This window comes from Mesocricetus auratus, unplaced genomic scaffold (genome assembly GCF_017639785.1).
Source record: "Mesocricetus auratus isolate SY011 unplaced genomic scaffold, BCM_Maur_2.0 Super-Scaffold_100006, whole genome shotgun sequence".
In the NCBI taxonomy this organism is placed as follows: Eukaryota; Metazoa; Chordata; class Mammalia; order Rodentia; family Cricetidae; genus Mesocricetus; species Mesocricetus auratus.
The window spans coordinates 95010266-95032238 of NW_024429190.1; the positions used below are offsets into that span (position 1 = coordinate 95010266).

The 21973-nt window shown below is 41.5% G+C and overlaps 1 long non-coding RNA gene across 4 annotated transcripts in view; it reads left to right on the forward strand.

Annotated features, from left to right (window-relative positions):
* The first annotated feature begins 303 nt into the window (after window positions 1–303).
* LOC110342321 overlaps window positions 304–21973 on the forward strand; it is a 29663-nt gene continuing 7993 nt past the window's right edge. Inside the window, exons 1-5 of one of the 4 annotated variants that reach the window (XR_002384357.2) lie at window positions 304–682; window positions 1333–1518; window positions 1752–1852; window positions 12422–12526; window positions 17505–17682. This is a non-coding gene — a long non-coding RNA (uncharacterized LOC110342321). The remainder of the gene's footprint in view (window positions 683–1332; window positions 1519–1751; window positions 1853–12421; window positions 12527–17504; window positions 17683–21973) is intronic. The other 3 variants (XR_002384362.2, XR_002384356.2, XR_002384360.2) reach the window with 3 other exon arrangements.

Below are 21973 nucleotides of genomic sequence, written 5' to 3' on the forward strand. Positions count from 1 at the left end.
CTGCATGTTAGACTGTTCCGAGTGGAGGACCTAGCAGTCGTGACAATTGTGTACATTCTGGAGTGGATTAAAACCCACAGCTGGGCCAGTGAAGGGCTCAGTGGGTAAAAGTGTTGCAGCGCACACCCTGACTACCCGAGTTGGCTCTAGAGTGGAGTGAGAGAACCGACTCCAGAAAGTTGTCCTCTGGCTTCCACACAAGCGTGGCTCCCTCCACAGACTCACAAGTGAGGATAATAAAGCAAATAACTGAACAGCAATCTGCCCCTGCCCTCAGACACACCTGCTTTGGAGGCCCGGCAGGCCACAGGCTCTTTTCCTCCCTAGGCGTTGCTCAAATATGCTCAAGGCTGAGAACCTTGCCTGGAAAGGCAGAGCGCTGCCGCAGCAGGCCCGTGCTGCCGTCATAGCGGGGCTGGAGGAAGCAGTTGCTGGCTTTCTATACATGTCAGATAACAGACATGCTACCGCTTAAATTGTCTCCCATAGACTCACGTTAACCTGGCTGCCAAGGTGTCTTCACTCCACAACAGGCCCCTGATTTTCCCTGCTTTCTTAGTTTCCCTCCACTTCTGTCAAAGCTTCCAAGGATCGATCTCCTGAGCTGGGGCCTCCTGAAGTGGTCTTGGCTACGTAAGTCCTGTTCTCACCGTCTGACAGTTCTTTCCAAGGTATTTGATAGGTAAGATACAAATGAAGAGGTCTGGGAGATGGGGAGGGACTCCTGCCCATCTGGACTCTGTTCTTAGGGGGAAATGCAACTGGAGGAGCCTGCGTGTGTGGAAAACTAGCCTCAGCCTCAGACCCCCACAGCAGGAGGAATGGGGAGCGTGGCCAAGAGTCATGTGCTGAGCTGTCCTGGCAGCCTCTTAGGGTCTGCTGTGCTCTGTGCTCCACTCAGTGAATTTTGGGTCAGGTGTCTGAGATCCATGGCTGTCCTTAGTCCAGCTCACAGGAGCTGGCCATGTGGTCACAGGAAGGCGGTATTTGGCTTTTTGTGATATATACCTTAGCCTCCTCCTTTCAGTCAATCTCAGGAGGAGATGATGATGACTGACAGATCTATTGAGCATTTCCATGCCAGGCATGATGCTGCCTGCTTCCACATAGCATTAAATATAGAAAACCAACTGGCGAGGTGAGGACTTGGAACAGCCCAGTTTTACAGACAAAGAAACTGAGGCACAGAAAGGGAAAGCAATTTGCCCAAAGTCCTACAGAGAGCAAAGACTTGGACTCTTACCCACCCCGCAGGTGGGATTTAACACCTCCATTTCCCGCTCATCTTCCCACCCCAGCCCCCACTTCTCATTTCTGCATCTTGTGGTACAGGTGTTTCGTGAGGCTCTTGGTAAGCCCTCCATTAGGTCTCGTTCATCCTTCTTCATCAGTCAGGATCCCATCCGGAGACAGATCTCATCAGTCATCTGAGCAGAGAGAATTTAATATATCGTGCTGTACAAAGTTGTGAGCTGTGTAGCTGAAAAGGCACACAGAGGACTCCAAAGCATCTCCAAGGTAGGCACTGTACTTCCCTACAGTTGGAGGAAGAAGGAAAGAGAACGAGATCAATTAATTCCCAAAGCAAATCAAAGAGCCACACAGAGCAGGACCCCATCATGTTGACTGGGTTGCTGGCTGGTGCTGGAGGTCCTCCGGTGGACACAGGGAGGGGGCATGAGATGAAAATCACTGCGGACTAGATGCAGCTGAAGTTGCAGAGAAACAGGTGTCTCTGTTGTGCCCATCAGAGCGAGAGGCCAAAGGGAAGAGGCAAAACCATGCCCTCCCCCAACCTTGCATTCCTTCTCCAGAAGCCTCTTCTGGGAGAGCCTGACGGAGCAGCTGCAAGGTGAGCCAGAGGTCACAGCCTGAGGTGGGGGTAGGAGGTGGGCTTTAGAACTATGAGACACTAAGTAGCCCACCTTCTCAAGGCCAAGGTCGAGGCCTAGTCCCTATTACTCCAGGCTAAGCTCACCATCTACTTCCCCTCTGCTCAGAATGCTTTGCAGCCCCACTTGGATATTGTGCCTCTTTACTGGGGTACAGATGACAGGGAGACAGAGGATATCTGTGTGAAAGATATGCATTGGATTGCTCTTGAGACCTTACTTCTTATTGAGGAGCTATTTACAGTTGATAGGTACTGGGTGAGGGAGAATTGTTCTTCAGTGAGGGTGTGTCCACCGAAGATTACCCTTGCTGCAATGACAGCACCACACCCAAGGACACATGGGCAGAACTAATTGAATTTAGTGGGTCAATATAAGAAAACCAAGAGATGAATTTTGCCTGGGGATTATTTAGAAGGAGTCAGAGAAATGTGGATATCTAAAATTTTATTGTGCACATGTATGAAACTCTGTAAGAATAAATATATGCATACCTAATGTCTCCGACCTTTCCAAAAATTAATGATTAAATTTCTCACAAAGGTACTGAACATAAGGTGTACTTTATCAATACTAAAGTAACACATCAATTAAGTATCTACCCTCCAGTTCTCTCTGGCTTTCCATATTCCAAAAGGCTTACAACAAAATAAATTCCAAAGTTACTGAACTGAGAAATTTACAATTACTGTTTTGGTGCAATAAAACAGAAAGGACTGTTTCGGCATTTAATTGACACCCAACAACATCCAATAGTGTGTTAATTAGACATCAATTATGGCACAGTACTAATTGACATTTGATAAGCACTCTAACTGATAACCAACGTTAGCTCGACCAAATTAAATGCTTCGGTGAGCTGGGTGTGACAGCTGGGAGGGATTGAGGGGATTGCTGCAAGTGCCTGGCAGCCTACAGATGCTTGGGCCTCTCTGTAGAATGGGCACACATCCCCTGCTTGGGAGTTACTTGTCAGGGTTAAGTGATTGGGACGTCATCAAATGTTGCTTTGGGGGAATGAGGCCATATTTTTGATGGAGCCTCTCTTTGCAAAAGATCCCCTTCTTTGTCTTCCTCTCTCCCTGTTTGGCCCTGTATAGGAGTTCCATTGTTCTGGACTTTGGAATCAGCCTACCTGTATGCTAAGCCCGGTTTCACCACTGTCTAAACACTCCCCGACTCTGGGTTGCCCTTTCAAGTTTCCTTCCCTTGTGAATCAGGAGTCATTCTTTTGCAGTGTGAGAGTTCAGGGTGTTTTGGTATCTGCTCTGCTTACATCCGTTTCCCTTCTGGCCTCCTTTTCTTACCCCTAGCTTTGTTTCACTCGGGCTGTAGCTCAGAAACTGCCTTTGTGATGCTCCAGATGAACTGTCATCAAGTTGTGACCACTACACGAGAATCCTTGGGCTGAAGTCCTAAAGGCCCATTCAGTCAAATTAGGTCTGTCACTTCACTTCTCTGTTCTTGGTTTTCTCTTCCATGTTGTCATCCTAATAGTACAGTCAATCCACCACATCTGAGGGTTTGGCATTCAAATTCAACTAACAGAAGATTAAAAACAGTCTAAAAATTTTCATCTGTACTTTTATTATTTTTTTGTTATCATTCCCTAAACAAAACTGTAGCAGCTAACATAGCCTTCATGTTGTATTAGAGATAAGATAAAGTATCCAGAAGCTCGTGTCTGGTTGCGTGTTGATATCATGCTGTTTCATAAAGACCTGGTGCGTCCTTGGGTTTGGATGTGGTGTGTGAGTGTTCTCATGTTTTAGAGTTGATTTAGGATAGTGCCTATGCTTGTTAAGGGCTTGGTGTTGACTCTTCAAACCACTAAACTTGGCTCGAAGCTAAGAGATTTTCTTTTTTTCCAGCAACCACCTTGAGTATACTCAGGCTTCTGTACGCTCCTGTTTCCGGGTGGCAAGGTGCCAAGTGGCCTCATTCCATCTTCTTTACCTCCCTTCTCTGAGGACTTCTGGGTCATTGTGAACTGATTCTGGCTGCTGTAGTGTAGCAGCTGCATGCTTTGGGAGAGAGAGAGGGGAGGGAGAGAGGGAGGGGAGAGAGAGAGAGAGAGAGAGAGAGAGAGAGAGAGAGAGAGAGAGAGGGAGGGAGAGAGAGAGAGAGAGAGAGGGAGAGAGGGAGAGAGGGAGAGGAAGAGAGAATATTTGATACACAGTGATTAATATCTAGTGAATCTTAGCTTTTTAGAGTATAATAAAATGGGATTCTTGGCTCTCATTTAATATTCTGATTAAATTATTACTTGAGAATTTAGGTTGTACATGAATCTAGGTCAGTTCAATGAAAACTAATTTATTGAATGGCTAATTTTCTGACAGTCAACTCACAAGGAGTTAATTTGCTGGAAGTCAGTTTGCTGAGTCATCAGGTTGCTGAATGGCGATTCCCTGGGAACTGTCAGAAACCCTTTTGGTTTAGGAAGGGCCTTTGCTTCTGCTGCTCTGCTCTCAGAACAGGAGCCCCTGTGCAAGTCAACTCACAAGCTGAGAGAGCGGTGTACATGCCCTTAAAAGTAAGGAAGACAGCTACTTGCACTTAAGAGGTAGCCAGACCATTCATTGAGTTAAGAGATTTTCGTTCTAGAAGCACTCTGGCTTTGAGCCTGGAAACACATTAAGACTTCATATCTGGCTGAGTCGGTCAGGATGATCTGTGCATAGATGGAAGGATAAGAAAATGTTGATAAAACTAAAACAAAGTGTAATTACTAATAATTTGGAGCCTCTATCATTTACAAATCAACCTCCTTGGCACACTGACTCTCAGTGAACCAATCTATTTCCTTCTCTGGTATATCCTTATCCTTGGTATGCTAATATTGGAGAAAGAAAGTTTGGCGGCATGTCCTCAGTGAAGAAGGCAAAGGCTCTGTCTTAACCAGGGTAGGGAGGAGTGTTGTAGAGCCATTTGCAAGGAACTGAAACATTCCCTTCAGAAGGGAACAGTGCTCACACACTCAAGAAGTAGACACCCTTCTTGGAAAGCCAAACTTGCAAGAGTCAGTGAACACTTCCAGAGGAGGAGACTGACCAGCTGAGTGACTAGAGAAGATAGCTAATCCCACGAAACAAGAGTGAAGACCATTACCCAAGTTAGTCAAGTTTATAGCAAGCTTTGTTATATTTTAACAATATAGCCAATCTAGCAACTGCCTCTCCTTAACTGTGGGATTTGAGAGGACATTTCCAAACATGGGGAAAGTGGGGGATTTCATCATGAAAACTGCAAGGATTGAGAGTTTACATGGGTTGGGGGAATTTCCAGAGGAATTTTGGTTGCATAAGAATTGGATAGAAATCATTGGGCAGAATAACTTATTGGTAGAGTTATACAGTGAGTCAAATTCCATAGGCTGTAGAACATGTCAAATTCCAGAAAATGAGTCAAGTCATGCTCAGACGATTTTTACAGAATACAGGAATGATCTTACTTTGACCTTGTAATAAGATGGCTTTCAACCTTAAGATGGAGTGAGACTGGTCCATCAAGATGCCTGAGCATCTCTGATTTTCTTAGTTGCTGCAAGCCAGAGAGCTCCAGGAATTGCAAATTTCATGATGTCAGACTGGGTTGGGCTTTTCTGTGATACAGTCATGTTGGAGTCATCCCTGCTCCTGTAAGTCACCCCAATGTCCCTGTTAGTAACCCCAATAAAAACTAATTGGTTCACCAAGTTAGACTTCAATGCAGTTGTTACTTTGGTCTGAATGGGTTGCCTCTCTGGGGTGAGTAGGTTGTGTGTGTGTGTGTGTGTGTGTGTGTGTGTGTGTGTGTGTGTGTGTGTGTGTGTGTGTGTTTATGCTGTGTACATAAATAAGTATAAGAAAATCCTCAAATATGGTAAATTTAAATACTATAAGATACAAAATCATCCCTTATCCTTAACATAATTCTTTAAAGAAGCTGCTACTAATATTATCTTATTATTAAAGTATATTAATGTTTATAAATATTTATGCATTTGTATCTTTTCCTGTCATAAACTACATATGAGAAGCATAGCATTTTTCCTTTTATCCCTTTCAATTAAAACATGAATGGGATTTCTTCCTATGTAAGTGTATATAAATACTCAGTGTTTAAAAGAAGCCAAGTGTTATCCCACTGTGTGAATCTATTGAACCATATTTTACTTAAACATATATGAGTTTTCCAACTGTCACACATAACAAAGCTTGGTACTGCCAACCTTTTTAAGTTTAAACATTCTAGTCAATGTGGTGCCCGATGATGGTTCATTGTGGTTTAATATACAACTTCTTACTGACTGGTGGAGTATAGTCCATCCTCATGTGCTCGTTGACCACAGGACTCCCTTGTGTGTGATGGACCTGTGCAATTGCCTTTGCTTATAGTAGGTCTTTGTAGATTCTGAATCCCATAATTGCTTAAACTACATCTGTGTATGACACATATTTTCTATTTGTAAATTGATTTTCCTTCTCTCTTAGTAGACTGCATTTCCCAGTTCTAATCGCTTCTTTTATAGTTAGTGCTTTTGGAACATTATTGATTTAATCTTCCTTTATCCGCATTATCTCTTCCCACACCATTTCCTATAGTCCTGTTGTTTTATGCTTCTCTTTAAACCTCCAGTAACATGTGCTTGACTCTTTTTATGAGACCTAGAAAGTCTTTTTCCAGGTAACCCAGGGCCAGGTTTATGAAAAGACCATCATTAAAAACCAATTAATTAATGAGATTTTTGATTTTCAATTCTGGGTTTTCCATATATAAAGCCTGTGCCTCAATATTTAATTTCACCCCAGCCTCTGGGTTCATTTTTAAACTGATACATTTAAAAATATTAGGACTGGAAAGACGGTTGAGTATTCAAGGGCATTTTTTTTTGTTCTTGTGGAGGACCCAAGTTTGATTTCCAGCACCTGCACTGGGTGTCTCACAGTTGCCAGGAATTTTACTCCAGGGGATCTGATGCCCTCTTTGACTGGCCTCCATGGACATATGTTCTTACACACTGTGCATACAGACATGTAAGCACACAAACTTACACATGCAAATGTTTTCTTTTTTGTATTTCATTCTTTTTAGTGATTTTTTTTATTTAAGTTAGAAAGAAGCTTGTTTTACATGTCAATCTCAGTTCCCTCTCCTTCCCCTCCTCCCCTGCCCCCATCCCATCCTCTTTCTGCTCCACAGGGAGGGTGAGGCCATCCATGGGGGAATCTTCAAAGTCTGTCATATCATTTGGAGCAGAGCCTAAACCTTTCCCTATGTGTCTAGGATGACAGAATATCCCTCTGTGTGGAGTGGGCTCCCACAGTCCATTCCTGTACTAGGGATAAGTACTGATTCACTACCAGAGGTCCAATAGATTGCTTAGACATCCAAACTTACATCCTCATTCAGGAGGTCTGGAACAGTCCTATGATGGTTTCCCAGCTATCAGTCTGGGGTCCATGAGCTCCTCCTTGTTCAGGTCAGCTGTTTCTGTGGGTTTCTCCAGCCTGGTCTTGACCTCTTCATCACTCCTTGCTCTCTGCAACTGGATTCCAGGAGTTTAGCTCAGTGTTTAGCTATGGGTGTCTGCTTATGCTTCCATCAGCTACTGGATGAAGGCTCTAGGATGGCTTATAATGTGGTCATCAATCTCATTATTGGGGAAGGGCATTTAAGGTACCCTCTCCATTACTGCTTAGATTGTTAGTTGGGGTCATTCTTGTAGATCTTTGGACACTTCCCTAGTGCCAGATTTCTCTTTAAACCTATAATGACTCCCTCTATTATGGTATCTCTTTTCTTGCTCTCCTCTATTCTTCCCCTGACTCAATCTTCCTGTTCCTTCATGTCCTCCTCTCCCCTCCTATTTTCCCCTTCTCTTTCTTCTAACTCCCTATCCCCTCCCCCATGCTCTCAATTAGCTCAGGAATTCTTGTCCCTTTTCCCTTCTCCAGGGGACCATGTATGCTTTTTTAAATCATTAAAAAAACCCATGACTGCTAGCCAAAAGGAAGGACAATTCAAGCTAAGGTCCAACTTGAATTTTCTGTGTCCTGTATCCAGAATTCTTTATGTTTTGAGACAGGATCTCTCCTAGAACCTTGAGCTCCTTAATTTGGCTAGGCTGCCAACAAGTTTTGGGCATCTACCTATCCCTTCCTCTCCATGCCTACTAGTGTTGAGGTTACAGACATAGCCTGTAGTAACTGGGCTAAAAATGCACTCCGCTTGAGTTTTCCTCTCACCTCTGCCTCTTCAGTATTTCTTACCAGCACACACTACCACGGCTAGATCTGGAAATTCTAGAGCCTTGTTTGTGTGAAACATCACCTGCCTCTTGATGGACTGGGCGTTTGTCCCAGATTCTGCTATTGGCTTTATTTTCTCTTCTCTTTCCAGAATTTCTAAGCAAGGATATTACGTTCTATGAACTTGCAGTCATGTGTATCGTTCGGTCACTGGTTGGCACTAGGACCCGTTTGCTGGGAGTCTGCTGTTGTTGGATTGTTACAGATTCAGTTGAAGGGAACTGGTTGATAAACTGTTTTGTATGTACTAGAAAGTATCTACAAAGACTTTCTCGGGGAATGAAGTAGCCCTAGAAATGGCACTCACTCACCATTCTGTTGTCAAACTCAGTGGAGTTCTTCTTCACTGTAGGCAAAATAACTGCGATGTGACTAGACTCAGTCTCATGCATATCACCCATGACCACTGACTATAGATCATTGTGTCATAGCCCAAATCTAGTCTACTGACACCCCTACAGTGCTAGAGTAGAACAAAGGTCCATTCTCGTCTGGGCTTCCTACTGTTGAGTTGGTTTCATAGCCTAAGACTGCTGCTATCATCTAATGATGCTGCTGGCAAACGCAGAAGTATGATACCCTGGGTCTCCGCACTTGAGGGCTCCATCCATAGACACTGGCTTAGGGAAATGGATCTTTACGATCTGTCTATTGTTAGACTTTACCAGTCCAACACTGAGTTCCAAGGCAAAGGCTTGTTCTTACTCCCTTATTCTATATCAATGAATAGAGCATTGATTCAAGATGTGTTACATAAAACGTGGGCAGTGCTGGTGAGAGGACCCTTGGTTATCAAGGCTGATACTAAATTTGGTTGTACCTGTGTCTTACAGCCTGTATGGCTTCTAAGAAGCACTTGGGACCCCACCACAGTTCATGCTAATGGGGGGCCACACGTGGATCTATCTTGTAAGAATACACTACTGTGCCTAGTAGCTGAGAAGTTCCTCAGGTTCTGACTGTGAATAGTGGTGATGTTTCATCTGGGGTTGGAGCAGAGGTGTTGAAGATTACAAACCAAGGCTGACACTAACCTACTGTCTGCTTGAATTTCATAGCCATAGGGACCTGAGAAGTATTAAGGATGAGGGAGTGTAAGGCTCATACTGTGACTGACAGTGATGTAGGTCAAAACCTAGTTGGTCCCATCAGCATGTTGTCTCCACCTGATGCTGTGTAAGTTCAGCGGCTCTGTCTGCAAGCTCTGATCGATGGATGGGGCCCTTGGTTGCTCCCTGATATTAGAACTCGCTGTAATGTAGTCGCTATTGCCATTTCTCACTTTGGCATAGAATAGCATTTGTGTTAAGAGTTAGGTGGTCATATTCAGGGTCTGTTTCTTAACAATCTGACACTCCACCTTACTTGTAGCATTAACATTTCAATTACCTTGTCTTTATAAATAATTTTTAAAATTTTTTACTTTTATTTAAATTAGAAAACAAGCATGTTTTACATATCAATCCCAATTTCCTCTTCCTCCCCTCCTCCCCTGCCCCCTACTAGCCCCCTATCCCATCTCCTTTCTGCTCCCCAGGGAGGGGGAGGCCTTCCATGGGGGATCTTCAAAGTCTGTCATATCATTTTGGGCAGGGTCTAGGCCCTCCCCCATGTGTCTAGGCTGAGAGAGCATCCCTCTGTGTAGAATGGTCTCCCAAAGTCCATTCGTATGCTAAGGTTAAATAATGATCTACTACCAGAGGCCCCATAGATTGCTGAGGCCTCCTCACTGACACCCACGGTAATGGGGTCTGGAACAGTCCTATGATGGTTTCCCAGCTATCAGTCTGGGGTCCATGAACTCCCCCTTTGTCAGGTCAGCTGATTCTGTGGGTTTCACCAACCTGGTTTTGACGTCTTTGTTCATCAATCCTTGCTTTCTGCAACTGGACTTCAGAAGTTCATTCAGTTCAGTGTTTAGCTGTGCGAGTCTGCTTCTGCTTCCATCAGCTACTGGATGAGGGCTCTAGGATGGCATATAAGGTAATCATCAATCTCATTACTGGGGAAGGACATTTAAGGTAGTCTCTCCACTATTGCTTAGATTGTTAGTTGGGGTCATCCTGGTAGCTCTCTGGATATTTCCCTAGTGCCATATTTCTCTTTAAACCTATAATGGTTCTCTCTATTATGGTATCTCTTTTCTTGCTCTTCTCTGTTCTTCCCCTGACTCAATCTTTCTGCTCCCTCATGTCCTTCTCTCCCCTCCAAATGCAAGTCAAAACAACTCTGAGATACCATCTTACTCCTGTTAGAATGGCTAAAATAAAAAACAACAATGACAGTTTATGCTGGAGAGGATGTGAAGAAAGGGGAATACTCCACTGCTGGTGAGAGTGCCAACTTGTACAGCCACTTTGGAAATCAGTGTGGTGGTTCCTCAGGAAAATGGGAATTAGTATATCCCAAGATCTAGCAATTCCACTTTTAGGCATATACCCAAAAGAGCACATACATGCAACAAGGACATTAGTTCAACTGAGTTCATAGCAGCATTATTTGTAATAGCCAGAACCTGGAAGCAACCTAGATGCCATTCAACTGAAGAATGGATACAGAAAACGTGGTACATTTACACAATGGAGTACTACTCAGTGGAAAAGAAAACAATGGAATCTTGAAATTTGCAGGCAAATGGATGACACTAGAAGAAACCATACTGAGTGAGATAACCCAGTCACAAAATACAAGCATGGTAAGTACTCAGTCATATATGGATTTTAGACATAGAGCAAAGGATTACCAACCTACAGTCTATACCACCAGAGAAGCTAGGAAACAATGAGAGACATACATGGTTCCAGGGATAAGATCTCCTGAGCAAATTGGGAGCATGGGGGAAAGGGAGAGAGAGCTAGGAGAAAGAGAAGGGGAGAAGATGAGTGGAGAGGAAGACATGAGGGAGCAAAAAGCTTTCTAAATATTTTGTTTGAATCTTTTTTCATTCAATATATTTTGATTATATATTTCCCCTCCCTGAATTCCTCCCAGATCCTCCCCATTTCTGTATCTAACTTTATGTCCTCTCTGGCTCTCTCTAAAAAACAAACATGAAAAAAACAAAAAACAGAACCAGGAAGCAGGATGTGGTGTTTGCATCTTTAGTACTTGGGAGGTAGAGGCAGGCAGATCTTTGTGAGTTCAAGACCATTTTGAACTAAATAGAAAGTTATAGGACATCTAGGACTAAAAAGAGATTCCCTGTGCCCATCCCACAATGAGGAATGGTCTCTTAATCTGGACACTTTGGGGAGGGCCTGGGCCTTTCCTGGAATGAAATGACAAACTCTAGAGATTCCCCATGGAAGGCCTTACCCTCCCCGGGGAATGGAGTGGGGATTGGGTAGGGGACTGGAGGGGCTGGTGGCAGGGAGTGGGCGTGGAGGGGAGGGAGAGAGAGTTGGGACTGACATGGGAAGTAAGCTTGTTTCTAATTTAAATATATAATTAAAAGTGTTTAAAAAATAAAATAAAAAAGAGAGATCTTGTCTCAAAAAATCAAATGATAGCAACAAAAACAATCTCCCAAACATAAAACAACTAAAATCCCTAACCCCAAACTAAATCAAAACAAAAGAACCCAAGAAACGACAGCCCACAGACACACAAAATGTCCAAACTTAGCAACTCCACAACCATACCCATTGAGCCCATTTTGTGTTGACCAATTACCCCTGGGTGTGGGGTATGCCCTGAGGTATGGTTGATATACTACCCAGTGAGACTCCAGTGGGGGGAAACTCACGTTTCCTTTGCTAGCAAGTGCCAATTGCAGATAGCTTCTTGGTTCGGAGTGGGTCTCCATATCCAGTTATCCCTTTCAGTGCTGGGACCCTGTTAGACTTGAACCTATGCAGATCTGTGTGTGCTACTATGTCTCTGTGAGTTCATATGTGCATCAGTCCTGCTTCTACACTGCCCCTCAGTGTCCTTAGTTTTAGCTGTCTCTCCCTCTATTCTCTCCCTGCCTCCTCTTCCCTCCCCTCTCCATTTGATCCTCCCATTCCAGTCCTCCAACAAAAGGCCTACCTTTTCTATTTCCATTTCCTAGGGAGATCTATACTCTATACTTAACCTCTGTGGTTCTATGGATTGTTGGTTAGCATCGATTTAACAGATAATATATACACATAAGCAAATATATAGCATATTTGTATTTCTGGATCTCACACAGGATGTTTTTTTCTAGTTGCTTCCATTTACCTGTGAATTTCATGTTTTCATTTTTTTTGACAGCAGAGTAACGTTGCATTGTGTAAATGAACAGCATCTCGATTGTTTCCAGTTTCTGGCTACTATGAACAAAGCCACAATGAAAATGGTTGAACAAGTGACTCTGAGGTAGGATGGAGCATCCTTTGGGTATATGTCTAAGAGTGGTAAATCTGGATCTTGAGGTAGTTATTCTCATCTTCCTGAGGAACTGACACACTAATTTCCAGTGTCTATACAAGCTTCCACTTCCACCAGTAATGGATAAATGTTCTTACACCACATTCTCACTAGAATGACTTGTCACTTGTATTATTTATCTTAGTCCTTCTGACAAGTGTAAGATGAAATCTCAAAGTCATTTTGATTTGCATTTCCCTCATAGCTAAGGGTATTAAACATTTCTTAAGGGTTTCTCTTCAGTGTTTGCAGTTCCTATATTGAGGATTTTCTGTTTAGATTTATACCCCATTTTTATTGGGTATTTGTTTCCTTGATATCTATCATTTTGAGTTCTTTATATATTTTAGATATTAGCTCTCTATTGGGTATGGTAAAGATCTTTTCCAATTCCGTAGGCTCCTGTTTTGTCCTTTTGACGACGGTGTCCTTGTAAGGATTTGTCTATCTTGCTGATTTTCTCAAAGAACTGACTCATTGTTCCTTTGATTCTTTGTATTGTTCTCTTTGTTTCTATTTTATTAATTTCAGCCACGCTTTGATTATTTCTTGCTGTCTACTCTTCTTGGGTGTGCCTAACTTCCTTTTGTTCTAGAGCTTTCAGGTACACTGATAGATTGCTAGTATGGGATCTCTCCAATTCTTTTTATGTAGGCACTTAGTTCTACTTACTTTCCTCTTAGTACTGCTTTCATTGTGTCCCATAGGTTTGAGTATGACATGTATTCATTTTCAGTGGAGTATATACTTTGAATTTATTGGTTGGTTTGTTTTGATATACTAAAGGATCACCTGTTTTTTCTTATCTATTCTATTATGTAGTGAACTATTTTAATTTCTTTTCACATGTTAACCTTACCTCCTTTCCTGGGTCATACATGTCTAGGTTATGATACATTGTTCTCACAGTTTGCTAGGTTCATACAATTTTTAATTCCATCCTTTAAGAGAGATTAATTTGTGTATAGTGTTCCTGGAAGATTTTGATAAGATAATTATTATTTATTCTTTAAATGTTTGAAAGAATTCATTATTGTGACCATCTGGGCCTAGAGTTTTCTTTAAGAAAATATTGTCAACATCTATTTATTTATTTATTGTTTCTCTTCATGAATTAAAATTCCTATCCCAGTTCAAATTCCTAGTTCCTTCTTGAATTTTCTTAGAAACAATACTTTCTATTTAAATATATTGACAAAAATTGTTCATTGATGTCACTTACGCTTCTTAATGCCTGTCGGGTGCATGCTTGATTCTTCTTTTCCATGTCTTGGACATTCCCTGCTTCCACCATGCATCATTTCCCCAATGACTTAATTTATTGTTGGTGTATTCAGATAAAAAGACGTTGCTTTGAACTTTGACTTTCTCAGTTTTTCTCTACTCTACATTTACTTCCATCTTTCTTCATTTCTGTCCTTATCGTCAATACTTTTTCCACTTTGTTTGAGCTTAATTTGTTCATCTTTCTCTAACTTCATGAGATGGATGTTTAGATCCTTGCTTCTTGGCATCTTGTCCTTTCTCTTCTGTGCACTTAATGCTAAACGTAATCCTGTATTCATAGCATTAAGTGAATCCTATCAATTTTGATATGCCACAGATAATGTCAAATATTCTTGAATATCTATTCAAATGTTTTATTTGTCTTTTGTACCATGTTGAAAAATCTGGTGAATTCATGAATATTTGAGATTTTCATTATCTTTTGGTTACTAATTTCTGGCTTGTTTCTTTGCAGGCAAGGAACATACTTCATTCAATTTCAATGTCTAGTTATTGTTGAAAAGCTTTATAGGTCAGCATGTGACTTGCTTTGTACGCTTTTATATTAGTTTAAAAATAAGGATCCATTTTATTGTTTGAACTATAATGTAAATTTAGTAATATGTGTTAAACATTTGACTTAAATAGTCTCAGTTCTAACCATTTCTACTTACTCTATCAGTTATAGAGAAAAGTGTATTGAACTCACACTGTAATTATATACTTGTGTTTCTTTTTCCTTGTAGGGTAGGCAATTCCTGAGTTGTATATTATGCCTTATACTATTAGGGACATGGTTGCTTTTTATTTTACTCATTATTGGCTCTGTGTTCATTCACAAAATGCACTATATTATACATGAAATATGTTGGTACTGAAGTTTCTCCTTTTTGGTAATTGGAGGTGATGGCAATTTTCCTTTAAATATTTTTACAGCACGTTTTATTTTTGGTTAACATTCTTTCTTTGTGCTTATAATTTGGAAATCTATTTTGTAGGAACCATCGAGTAGTTGATGTTTAATCTATCAATATTTATCTTTCACTAGGGGTATTTAGTTTTTTTATTGTTTAGATTTATAACTATCATTTTAACTGTTTTTTCTTTCTGTTGGTCACACCAGAATCTATGTTCACTTTTTTCTTCCTTGTAATAAAACAAAGATTTTATTTATGTTTAATAATTTTATATTAGTTCACAGTTTAAAAATTTAGTTCAGATATTCAGAAGACATTTTAAATTCTTTAAAACCTAGCATAAGAGATTTTACAGATGCCAACTATATTAACAGCCTTTGAATTCTTTACAAAACTCTGTGTTTTGTTTTAATTTTTCTCTTGTTTCCTAATCGCAGGTTTATTTTTAAACCTTGTAATATGACATCATCATTACTGTTTATTACAGTCAATACTCATTCAGATCTCTCTGCTTTTGTTTGTGTTTATAATCTGTTTTCTTATGCCTTTCATTTCTTTCTGGAAATTTGTGGTTTCACCTAGAATTATTTTTATTCTTTTTGAGCTGTTTCATTCAGTTTTCCATGTGCTGATCCCTTAGGATTTAGGTTATGTGAAATGTGTGTCATTTTTAAAAGATTTATTATCGTCAGTGCTGATTCTCTCTCTCTCTCTCTCTCTCTCTCTCTCTCTCTCTCTCTCTCTCTCTCTGTTTGTGTGTGTGTGTGTGTGTGTGTGTGTGTGTGTTAGCTCGAGCTACAGACAGTTGTGAGTTGCCCAGTGTGGGTGCTGGGAACTGAATTTATGTGCTCTGGGAGAGCATCAAGTGCTCTTCTTCACCACTGAGCCATTTCTCCAGGCCCTATGAAATGTGTCTTAATTTCCTTTATTTTAATTAATATAAAAGACTTTTATACTGTACATAAAATTTTTCATTGCTTATTTATATATATATTTATAACTGTATAACCTTCAGCACCACACACACATACATACACACACACACACACACACACACACACACACACACTTTCAGATGCTCTTCCTCGATACTATCAGGTAACAACAACCCTATTTCCTATAGATAAGCTCCGGTAACCTATGCTATCTAGAGCTAGTCCTCCTTTTTTGCTTGCTAATTTATTTTCATGTGCCAACAGAGAATTTCCACTTTTAGTGTATCTGGTAGAAAACTTTCTCCATTAATAACCTTGAGCTTTAATCTATCAGAGCTTCACATGGTGAGAAATGAAAGGAAGTATTTTGTGTTCAGTAGCTGGATTGCTTTATGGATACTGGCCAACAGTGAAATGGACTAAGACAGAAGCTCTATGTGTCACCTGTCTCCACTCTGACTCTTAAGGTACTGTGCTGTTTTGAGTCTTCAGGGACGAGTCTCAGGTCAGCATCCATGCCCAGCAATCTCTGAAAAGCCCGAGTGCCATCAGTTTATTTGCAGATTCTAGTAGAAGATAGGAAGAGTGGTTTGCAGTGTGAAACTGTACCAGGCTTCTTCCATGTCTGTGAAGTGGGAACACCTAGGGAAGTATGGGAGAGTAATATCCACTGTACTGTCACAGGACCTAACCTCCAATCCTTGCTTTCTGCTTATTGCCATTTGTTTATTGAGCAGACAAATTAAGGTTTTAGTAGTTTGCTAAGCTATTTCAGATATAAGGACACCAGGACTGGCCATTAACAAACGTTCTGGTGACCATAGCTCTCCCATGTCTGTAGTGGAATTACCTGCTTTTACTCCCTTCTTTTGATATGTTGAGCCACCTCATGATCATCACCTAAGAAATGCAAAATTTCAGATTCCACCCAGACCTACTGAGTCAGGAGCTGTGAGAATAAGGCTCAGCTTTTTGTGATTAAACTAACCATTCACATTATTTGGACATATGCTGAAATCTGAGAAACACCATAATATCCCCATATCGCAACTACAGCAAAATACTCACAGTCATGGTATCCACTAGTACCAATGAGGATAGACATAGAGCTTTGTTAGTGATGCTGGTATTCCTGACCAATATATTTTAAGACACCTTAGTAATCAACATTCCTGCATGTCTTTTGGGAGATGCATTTTGATTATGTTGACTAGCTGACACATGATAAACACTCCAACATTCAAATTTCCATAGTCATTCCTTTGTTTTCTCTAGGAGGTATCTCCAAGAAGTCTTAGCATTCACTTAAGTGGTCTTTCACTTAGTGTGGATTCCAGGTAACAAGCCTTGCAATCTGTCAGAATCATCCCCAGATGCTTTATCTAATGCATTGAATCAGAACTCCTGGTTAGAGTATCCATATGTACAAATTAGTCTGGGACCACAATTCTCTTTCTCCATCATTATTCTAGTTTGTCTTGATTATGTTTCCATGAATTATCTGTAAGCACTTGCCGATACAAGCTAGTAAAATATTAATTCTGTTTGTGTGTGAAGACATGTGCATGTGCACGTGTGATGTTTACACTCTTATCCTTAGTTTATGCTGGGATCTGATTCTAGTTATATATCTTAAACAAGAGCATTGTAGGGGTGTGGGTCTTAAGGAAAATGAAACTTGTTTGACAATTAAAATTATGTTTCTTTGTTGTACATAATGACTCATTTCATAAAGATATTTTCATTCACATCTATCATGTACTTTGACTACGTTTATCACACTATACCATCTCCTTTTCTCCTGCCCAGGGCCAGAACCAGGGTTATGACTTGGCCTGCCCCATAAGCCACCCCATCTGTGATCTGCGGGAGCATGTGAAGGTACCTGACCTGCTGACCCAAAGCTGCAGTATCTCCACAGCACAGGACACCAGCGAAATTTCCAGGTGGAGCCCTGCAGCTGGTTCTGGCCCTGGGCAGCTGGAAGGTTGGTTCACCATCCAGCTCTTCCCTGTCCTCACCACCAGGGAGAGCTCTCCAGCATTGCCCAAGTTAATTCACCTCTTGCAGCACTGGGCAAAGGGTGGGGCCTCTTCTCCTGTTTTCATGCCCTCAGGGTTGGCTCTCCCCTTCTTACACCATCAGGGACAGCTCCACTGTGTTGCCAAGGTGAGGTACAGAGGTCACTCTCCCAAGTGCTGTAGCTGGTTAGGAGTAGGGACAGCACTCCAGCTCTTATGACCTCCGGGCTAGCTCCTCCACCTGTCTCAGGCATTAATGGGTGGGAGGTGGCGGGGATGGCATCTCTTCTCTGTCAATGCCACCACATATCAGGTACATGGTGAGGACAGCTCTCCTTTTCTTGTAACATTAGGGCTGGGTCACAGTCACCTCCGACCATGGCAGCTCTGCTGTGCTGCCTAGGCGAGGGAAAGGACCCATTTCCTGAGTGCTACAGCTGATAAGGGGGGCAGCTCTCTCATCTGTTTCACGTGGTAAGGGTGAGAGGTAAGGAGGGGTCATGTGAAGCATTGATAGATTAAAGCTCATAGTTATTAATGGGGAGGTCATCTCTCCCTTTCTCACACTGCCGCATGACAGCCAAGCAGTGGGGGCAGCTCGCCCAAACTTACAACTTCAGGGCTGGCCCCACACATATCTGTCAACAAGATTGGCTCTCTTGGTTTACCCAGCTGAGGAGCAGGGCTTGCTCTTCCAAGTGTTGCAGCTGCTGGGGGACAGGCTCAGCTCTCCAACTTGCCTCAGGCAATGATGTGGGAGGGGGCTCTTTCCCTCACCCATTGCCACCACAAGACAGATGAGAAGTGGGGGCAGCTCGCCCATGCTCACAACTTCTGAGCTTGCTCACCACATCTACATTAACAGGGTTGGCTTGACTGTGCTGCTCTAGTGATGTGTATTTCATTTATTTTTATGGACGAGCAATATTTTATTATATATACATGCTATACTTTCTTTGTCTATTCATCTATTGATAAATCCCTAGGCTGATTCTCTACAAGAGCTATTCTTTTTGTTTATTTGTTTTTCAAGACAGGGTTTTTCTATGTAACAGATCTATTTGTCCTGGAGCTAACTTTGTAGACCAGGCTGGCCTCAAACTCACAGAGATCTACCTGCCTCTGCCTCCAAAGTGCTGGGATTAAAGGTGAGCACCACCAGTGCCCAGCTATAAGAGTTATTCTTTTTATTTAAAAAATGTATTTTTCATTTTACATACCAACTCCAGTTTTCCCTCCCTTCCCTTCCCCCGCAATCCCAACTTCCACCCTTCCCACCCTCATCCACTCCTCAGAGGGGGTAAGGCCTTCCGTGGGGAGTCAACAAAGCCTGGCATATCAAGCTGAGGCAGGACCAAGACACCCCCCCAATCAAGGCTGAACAAGGTATCCCATCATAGGGAGTGGTTTCCACAAAACCAGTTCATGCACCTGGAATAGGTCCTGGTATCACTGCTAGCCCCCCACAACAAATCAAGTCACATAACTGTTACCGGCATTCAGAGGATCTAGTTTGGTCCCATGCAGTTTCCCCAGCTGTCAGTCCACAGTCCACAAGCTCTCACTAGCTCGGGTCAGCTGGCTCTGTGGTTTTCACCATCATGGTTTTCACTCAGCCCAGTGCTTAGCTGTGGGTCACTGCATCTGCTTCCATTGGTTACTGGATGTAGGTTCTATGATGACAATTAGGGTAGACACTAATCTGATTAAAGGCGAAGGCCCATTCAGACACCCTCTCCACTATTGATAGGAGTCTTAGCAGGGGTCATCCTTGTAGCATCATTATTTGTAATAGCCAGAACCTGGAAACAACCTAGATACCCATCAGTTGAAGAATGGATAAAGAAAATGTGGTACATTTACACAATGAAGTAAACAATGTAAAACAATGATATCATGAAATTTTCAGGCAAATGGATGGGACTAGAAGAAAACCATCCTGAGTGAGGTAACCCAGACTCACCCAGAAAGATAAACATGATATGTATTTACTCATAACTGGATATTAGATGCAAAGCAAAGGATAACCAGGCTACAATCCACAACCCCAGAGAAGCTAGGTTAAGAATGGGGACCATAAGAGGGACAGACATAAAGGGCCCCAGGAAGGGAAAATATTTAAGATCTCCTGGGTAAACTGGGAGGGGTGTAAGAGGGAGAGGATGGGTAATGGGAACATGAGAGATTAAGAAGACTGCGTTGGGAGAGGGACAGAGAGAGGGAAAAGAGATATGTTGATAGTGGGAGCCATTATGGGATTAGGGAGAAACCTGGTGCTAGGGAAATTCTCAAGAGCTACTCTTAATAGTGCCACCATGATCATGGATATGCAGGATATACCTGTAGTGAATAAATATGAAGTATGCTGGTGTTTCTGTGGCCTGCTGATTTAAGATTCCTTTGGGTACATTCTCAAAAGTGGTATAATTGGATCATTATGATAAGGCTATTTTTAGATTTTGGAGGAACTGCCATAATGATTTCCATAGTTACTGTATTAATTTACATTCCCACCAGTAATGTATAAGGCTCTTTTTCATGCATCCTAACCAGAATTGCTACTTTGTTTTAAGGATAGCTATTCTGATCAGGATAGGATGAATATAGTCTTTATTTGAATTTCTCTGATGGCTAAGGATGTTGAACAATTTTCATATATTTACTGGCCATTTGTTTTTCATCATTTTAGAACTATTTACTTGATACTTTCATTTCTTGATTCTCTCTTGGTTGTATGTACTTTTTGAGTTCTTATTGATACTACACATTAACCCCCAGTCAGACGTATGGGTAACAAGGACTTTTCTCCTGTTCTGTTGACTGTGTGTACAATTGGTGATTATTTCCTTTGCCATGCATAGCTTTCTAGTTGTATATACTCCAATTTGTCAGTTCCTGGAGTGATTTGGCTTCTTTTCAGAAAGCCTTTGCCTGCATATATACCTTGAAGTGTTTTTGCTCTGTTTTCCTCCAGACATTTCAGGTCTTATAATTTGGTCTTTGACCCATATTGAATTAATTTTTGCATCGACTGAGATATAGGAATCTAATTTCATCCTTCTATTTGTAAATATACAATTTTAAAGCTCCATTTGTGAATGAGAATGTATATTCTCTAATGTATGTTGGGGTTCATTGTATAAGAGAAGGTGGCATAGATGTCTGTTATTTTTTAAAATCAGTACCATGGGTTTTTGCTTACCATTTATCTGAAGCACAATTTGAAATTATTTATTGTGATACATCCAGCACTTCTCTCTGCTTGAGACTGCAGAGGCCTTTGGTGCAGTCCCACATCCCTCCATTAAAAAATTCTTGATGAAACTAGAAGTAGAAAGAATATACTTGAACATAGTAAAGGTAAATATATAACAAATGTATATCCAATATTATGCTTGATGGAGAAAAATAAAAGCATAAATGCTGGAGCTGTCACAACCACTTTTTAAGAACCTAGGAATACACCTAATCAGGAGGCGAAAGACACCTTCTAGGAAAACCATAAGATATTCAAGAAAAAACTTGGAGAAGATACTAGAAGATAGATTTCCATGTTGTGTAATATACATCCCTGGCCATTCCTGGTGGATTCAGATGTGAGCATAGCTCTCTAGATTTGTTTATGCTGGAATTTACAGTACACATTGGAGACCCTACTTGTTGAATGCTGAGTGTTATTTTGGGATCCATGGAGACTTGAATGACCAGGTGAGGATGAAAGATGAGGGTTGATACTGAGTGAATACAGACACTTGAATATAATAGGTAATGCACATTGAATCAAGAGAATAACTGGGAAAGAGAAGAATGAGGAGCCCCCAATGACCCATAAAATCTAAGTGTAGATGCTAAAATTATCAGCAAACTGGAACAAGAGGGCAAGAGCAACAAGGGAAATATCTGTTTAGCCTGGATACCTGTAAGGCAAGGTCTTGGAAATACTAAACAAATATATTTATGTCTTATTAACAACTGTTAAGATCTTTTGGGACTGAACATCTTTCCCATGTGGTCAATGAACGAAAGGTATGAAGAGAGGGTATTCAATAGGTTTGAATTAAACCTCTCCCTCCCAATGTGCATGCTTTCCTTGCTTGCTGTCTTACAATGATTTCTGCCCTTTAAGTTTCCCATGCATCAGAAGACACTTTGAGCTGAGCCTTTGTCAGTGAACTTATTCTGTACTGAGAATGACCAAAGGACTGTCCTGCCTCCAGCTGAGGAAAGGTTAGTGGAAAGCCAAAGTCAATATTGCAA